The sequence below is a fragment of the Trichomycterus rosablanca genome, chromosome 10 (assembly GCF_030014385.1).
Source record: "Trichomycterus rosablanca isolate fTriRos1 chromosome 10, fTriRos1.hap1, whole genome shotgun sequence".
Taxonomy (NCBI): domain Eukaryota; kingdom Metazoa; phylum Chordata; class Actinopteri; order Siluriformes; family Trichomycteridae; genus Trichomycterus; species Trichomycterus rosablanca.
Genome location: NC_085997.1, coordinates 9,344,562 through 9,351,073, shown reverse-complemented (window position 1 = coordinate 9,351,073; position 6,512 = coordinate 9,344,562). Strand labels below are relative to the sequence as shown.

General features: G+C 39.8%; 2 non-coding genes across 2 annotated transcripts; one reads left to right on the top strand and one right to left on the bottom strand.

Annotated features, from left to right (window-relative positions):
• Positions 1 to 399: 399 nt before the first annotated feature.
• On the bottom strand, positions 400 to 481 carry trnal-aag (transfer RNA leucine (anticodon AAG)). Its single transcript has one exon. It is a non-coding gene; the product is annotated as a tRNA-Leu (tRNA).
• Positions 482 to 4,671: 4,190 nt separating this feature from the next.
• On the top strand, positions 4,672 to 4,744 carry trnak-uuu (transfer RNA lysine (anticodon UUU)). The gene has a single exon. It is a non-coding gene; the product is annotated as a tRNA-Lys (tRNA).
• Positions 4,745 to 6,512: the final 1,768 nt, after the last annotated feature.

Here is a 6,512-nt window from a genome sequence, read left to right as displayed (position 1 = left end):
TGCTTAATTTAAGACTCTGTGGTGCATCGGTGTGTTTGAGCTTGTTTAAAAGCTCATTGGCTTTAGAACGTATGCTGTTTTCACAGTGTCTGCGTTCCATTGTAGGTATAAACACAGTTATTGGGTGAGTACAAGTTTTTTTTTTTTATTATGCTTCTTATTATATCATAGTTGCATGTAGTCGGAGTGATGCTAGAGATAACAGCAACGATACAAAGGTACACTAAGTTAAGGTTTGTGTGCACAGTGCGGTCGAACTGTTTCATGTTACATAAAAAAAAAAGTTAAGAAAGGTTGCGGGTCGAAAAGGGCCAATCGCGTGTGCCACTCTTGGGATTGTGATTGAGTATACGTTGCATTGGGTGGGTAAACATGGAGCCGGCATTGAAAAGCATGAGTTGGCAGCGGTGGGATTCGAACCCACGCCCCCGAAGAGACTGGAGCCTTAATCCAGCGCCTTAGACCGCTCGGCCACGCTACCAGTGGGTAAGGTGCTGATCGAAACGAGCAACTACGTATGCAATTTCTACTGAAATATTTATATTTATATATTTATCTATATTTATATTTATCACTGGGCCAGTGATAGCTCAGTGGTTAAGGTACTGGACTAGTAAACAGAAGGTTGCCGGTTCAAGCCCAGCCACCACCAAGTTGCTACTGTTGGGTCCCTGAGCAAGGCCCTTAACCCTCAATTGCTCATTGTGTAAGTTGCTTTGGATAAAAGCGTCTGCTGAAAATTTAAATTTATGTGTAGCCTAATAATGCGCTGAGTTTTAGATATTAATACCCACATATTTTTTGTTGCCTTAAAGACTCACTTAAATCCTGATCTAATTTTTGAAGCTGCGATTAAGCGAGGCCGCAACGAGTTTACATTACATGATACCCTTAAATAATCATAATGTATCTGCACTGGAGAACGCAGGCATCGATCCCGCTACCTCTCACATGCTAAGCGAGCGCTCTACCATTTGAGCTAATTCCCCTTACGATGCTCTCTTGTTCCCATTTTGATGGTTGTGATATTACTTTAAACTTAACTTTTCTTTTTCATGTAATTACTGATATTTTACTGGATCTCTGCTGATATCTTGTGGGCCATATTGACTAATCAGTGAAAATTAATGTTTCCTTGTATAATAAAACCATTATGCTTATTTAGCTTTAATTAGCTTTAATTATTAAAGAGTTAATAAGATAGTGATGGTGAAACTAAAAACCTGTTATTACCATCACTAAGTGTTTTTACCATCACAACAAGTTATGTGTTGGTAATGACATGTTGAGGTAATGACAGTTTTTACTTAGGGAAAAAAGTAAACAGCTACATTTAAATAATGTGAACATTTCAATTGTAAAATACTGCTGTAACAATGTAAATGGACGCTGAATAAACACACTTTATGATCAGAATGAATACATGTTTAAATTTCTCACATTTTCAGATATCAAAGCCTGGGTCCCTGCATCCATGTGGATGTTACTTTGACACGTACCACCTACCTCAGCATTGTTGCAGACCATGTCCACCCTTTCATGAAAACTGTATTTGCTGATGGCTGTGGCCTTTAATGAAGTAAATTTGTATAAAGTACGAGCTGTCAGAAGTGGGATTCAAACCCACACCTCTAGGGTAAACTGCGACCTGAACGCAGCACCTTAGACAAGGATCTAATGCCAATTTCTCACAACACCCCATGTGCATCAGGGTTCAAGTCCCTGTTCGGGTGAGTTGTTTCTTACTGCATTAGATAAAGCGGTAATGTCTCGTACTACATGGTTTATTTAGAAGGTTGAAGAATTTGTACTTTGTGAGATATTTCTAAGTGAAATAGCATGTACTTGATCAGCTTGAAATAATAGCACACTGTATGTGCAACATGTTCTCCTCACCAACTAGTTTACATTTACATTTTCAGCATTTAGCAGACGCTTTTATCCAAAGCGACTTACACAATGAGCGGAACACGATGAGCAATTGAGGGTTAAGGGCCTTGCTCAGGGACCCAACAGTGGCAACTTGGTGGTGGTGGGGCTTGAACCAGCAACCTTCTGTTTACTAGTCCAGTACCTTAACCACTACCTTAACCACTGAGCTATCACTGTCCTAGTTGTAAGCCCAGCTGTTTTAACAGACTGTAGTAATTGCACTACATTAAACAGTTGGTGTATCCTGCACTATTTTGGTCCTTACATAATGCAGCATCAACGCTCTGTTAGTACATTACAATTTACAAAGGGTCCTTCGTAAGGGGAATTAGCTTAAATGGTAGAGCGCTTGCTTAGCATGCGAGAGGTACACACATTCTCCAGTGTACAAACATTGTGATCATTTAATGGCATCACGTAATACGAAAGTCAATGCGTCTTTGCTCACTGAAACTATATTTTTTTAGATTGTTATGTATGGTAGAGGGTTAAAGATGTAAATTTGTATATAGCATGTGCTGTCAGAAGTGGAATTCGAACAGTGCCGTAGACCGCTCGGCCATCCCGACTAGCGGCTTCTTTTGGCAATATAGTGTATAACTGACTTCAAGAGAGCCGAAACAGGTATAAAACCTTTTTTAAACATACTTTATGATCAGAATGAATACATGTTTAAATTTCTCACATTTTCAGAGATCAAAAACCAAGGTCCTGGCATCCATGTGGATGTTACTTTGACACGTACCACCTACCTCAGCATTGTCGCAGACTATATACACCCTTTGATGAAAACTGTATTCCCTGATGGCTGTTGACTCTAAAGAGAGATTCGGATAAAGCATGAGATGTCGGAAGTGGGATTTGAACCCACGCCTCCAGGGGAGACTACGACCTGAACGCAGCGCCTTAGACTGCTCGGCCATCCTGACACTCTTGCAAGGTCCTAATGCCAATTACCAACAACACCCCCACATGGCCAAAGATTTGTACAAAGTGCTGAATCTTTTCACATTATTATGTATGTTAGAGGATTAAAGACATAAATTTGTATGAAGCACTAGCAGTCAGAAGTGGGATTCAAACCCATGCCTCCATGGGACACTGTGACCTGAACACAGCGTTTTAGACCTCATCCTGACTAGCTTGGGTACCATCGACACCACCCTCGCCCCACACAGACTAATATTTGTACGAACTGCTTAATCTTTTCACATTATTATGTATGGTAAATTTACTGATTGTAACCCATTTGCTGCACTGTACACTTTGTCACTAGGTTGTAAATCATATATCAATCGAAAGGGAGCCCCATATGAGATCTCCAACTGACCAAATAATGTTTTTGGGTGGACCATTGTTAGCACTGTAACGGCACTAGCATGTTAGGGTGTGTTTTCTCTGGTATGAGTGTATTAGGTACAGCCTTCTTGTTGGGTTTTTAACTGACTGGATTATTTGTTAAGAACTCAAACCCTGTTTGTGCTCGTTGTAGGCTATTCAATCCTCCATTAGATGGCATAATATGAATACAGTTAATATTGCGTTAGAGTCAAGCAATAGAACACGAGAGGGAGTGTGTCATCGCGAATAACATCACGGCTGTAATTCGGTCGCAGGCACGCGTGTTATTCGCGATAACACACGACCTCAAGTGTTCTATTGCTTTTATACAACAGTTTTTACAAAATAAATAAAGAAAATAAATCAAAGAAGCCCTAAATTTCATAATAAATATGCTTTAATATTGAGAATACCTTCCGCCAAAAAGTAGTTCCACAACGAATATAAAGTTTAACACTACAAAGCAGACATCCCAAGTTGCAAAAACTCATTTCAGGGAGGTAAGAACAACAAGAAGAAAAAGGCAAGAACCTCCGAAGGAAAAAAAATAAATAAAAAACCTCTTGCACACACCAAAGGATATTGGTGATAACAGAACTTTTAGGAGCTGCTAACTGGGCTATTGAACTAACTGTTTGCGTTACAAACACATTAATGTTCCCTACATAGTGCACTAGATTGAGTATCAGATCACGGATTTATGTTCCCTACATAGTGCACTAGACAGTGAATTAGACAACTGATTTATGTTCCCTACACAGTGCGCTAGATTGTATATCAGATAACGGATTTAAAACGCGATCGGGAAAAAGGTCTGTGTCGCCTGCGTGCGCGTTTGTGTGCATGAAGCTTGTCGTTACTGGCAACGCGTCAGCGGAGTAATACAGTTGTGGTGTGAAAAGGCTGTGCTGTTATCACGAATATCAGCACGGTTAGAACGCTTCTCAACCAATCAGATTGTAAGGTCGGAACTAACTTGTATAAAGTAAAACGATGTCTGTTTCTATCACAGTTTCATCGCATGCTGACCTCTAGAATACAACTGATGTATGTAGCACTAAGAAGTGTTTCTTAAGGGTTCTTTTTGTGTTCTTGGTAGAACTGTTTTTACTTGAAGAACCCTTTAGTATAATTTAAGGTTCTTTGCTAACTCAGTTTGAGTTTTATGGATTTTTTTTTCTCTTGCCACATATAAATGCACATAACATTTTAATGACTGGAAAACAATCGTGCAATTGATACAGGAAAAAAGGAAAAAGGTGAAAGAAAGGAATCTGTTTGTAATCTACCTGCAAAATTCTCCTCCCGAGATGTTTTTCTTTGTGTGTGTAAGCAGCAACATACTTCACTTAAAACTTTATATAATCGCCTTCAAGAGAGACAGCACGGATCTTTACAGCCCGAGTAGCTCAGTCGGTAGAGCATCAGACTTTTAATCTGAGGGTCCAGGGTTCAAGTCCCTGTTCGGGCGAATTGTTTCTTACTGCATTAGGTAAGAGGTATTGTCCCGTACTACATGGTTTATTCAGAAAGTTGAAGAATTTGTACTTTGTGAGATATTTCTAAGTGAAATAGCATGTACTTGATCAGCTTGAAATAATAGTGCACTGTATGTGCAACATGTTCTCCACCCCAACTTGTTGTACGCCCAGCTTTTTCAAACAGACTGTAGTAATTGCACTACATTAAACAGCTGGTATATCCTGCACTATTGTGGCCCTTACATAATGCAGCATCAACACTCTGTTAGTACATTACAATTTACAAAGGGTCCTTCGTAAGGGGAATTAGCTTAAATGGTAGAGCACTTGCTTAGCATGCGAGAGGTAGCGGGATCTATGCCCGCATTCTCCAGTGTACAAACATTGTGATAATTTAATGGCATCATGTAAAAAAGTCAATGCGTCATTGCTCACTGAAACTATATCTTTTCAGATTGTTATGTATGGTAGGGGGTTAAAGATGTAAATTTGTACATAGCATGCGCTGTCAGAAGTGGGATTCAAACCCACGCCTCCAGGGGAGATTGCGACTTGAACACAGCACATTAGACAGCTCGGCCACGCTGACTAGAGAGAACCTTTGCCAATATAGTGTATAAGTGACTTCAAAAGAGTCGAAACAGGTATAAAACCTTTTTATATGAATTGAAGTTTTACAGGACAACGTATGTTAACGTTTGTAATTCAAGTCACGTCCTTGTGAGGATTAAAGCAGGTTGCAGAACCTGGATAGCTCAGTGTGGATTAGCTCAAATGGTAGAGTGCTCGAGGTAGCGCGATCGATGCCTGCATCCACCGGGTTTTAAATTTATGTAGAGAAACAGATGGACTACAGTCAGTAATTGTAGAAATACAAAGTGCTTTAATATGGTAAGCGGAGCTGGTAAAATGGACAGTGAGTCTAGAAACAAAGAGGTTTTTTTAATGTTATGTTCTAACGTGTAATATATTGCATTTCTCAAAATGTCCACTAGGTGGAGGCAAACCGCAAATTTACGAAAACAGTGGCCACATTTCATGTCAATCACGTTGACTTGTTAAAATGAGGGGCGATGTACCAGCATGCACTGTGAGATCGACTGGTAGATCGTGATCGACGTATTGGGCAGCCCTGATGTAAAACAACTGTACTTTTGGTAACCCCTTTGGAGTCTTTCCAAGAAATTGCTCCTGATAACTTTTATTGTTTATTGAAACACAACATTTCCATCACAGATCTGCTTCAAACTTAGGGAGATCCGCTGTCAGAACTCGGACACAGTCTCTATGTTCAAGTCTAGATTGAAAACATATTTATTTACTCAGGCTTTTGATTGGTCTTTTCAAACTAAACAAGCAAACCTAGTTATGCTGTAATAGTTAGGGGTGCTGGAGTCTAAACCTGTAAAACTCTGATATTTTACTCTTAACGATTTCACATTGTAACAACATCTTCTGTTGTTTTAACCCGAGGTGGTTCTGACGGAAACCTGTTCACCCTCTCGAGGTTAAAAACTGCAAGTCGAGACTGCAGTGCCAACAATGCTGCTCCTACTAGATGTGACAGTGACCTGGCGTGTTTGCACCAAAAATGTCCAGAACGTACAACAGACTTTATCACAGACTGGACTGAACAATGAAGAACTCACATTATTTTTTTGCTAGTCACAACTTTCAGTTCAATTTAATTTTGTGTTTGTATGATTTGTGTAAATCCTATTTATTTAAAGTATCCTCCAGGCCACCCAAGAAGGACGG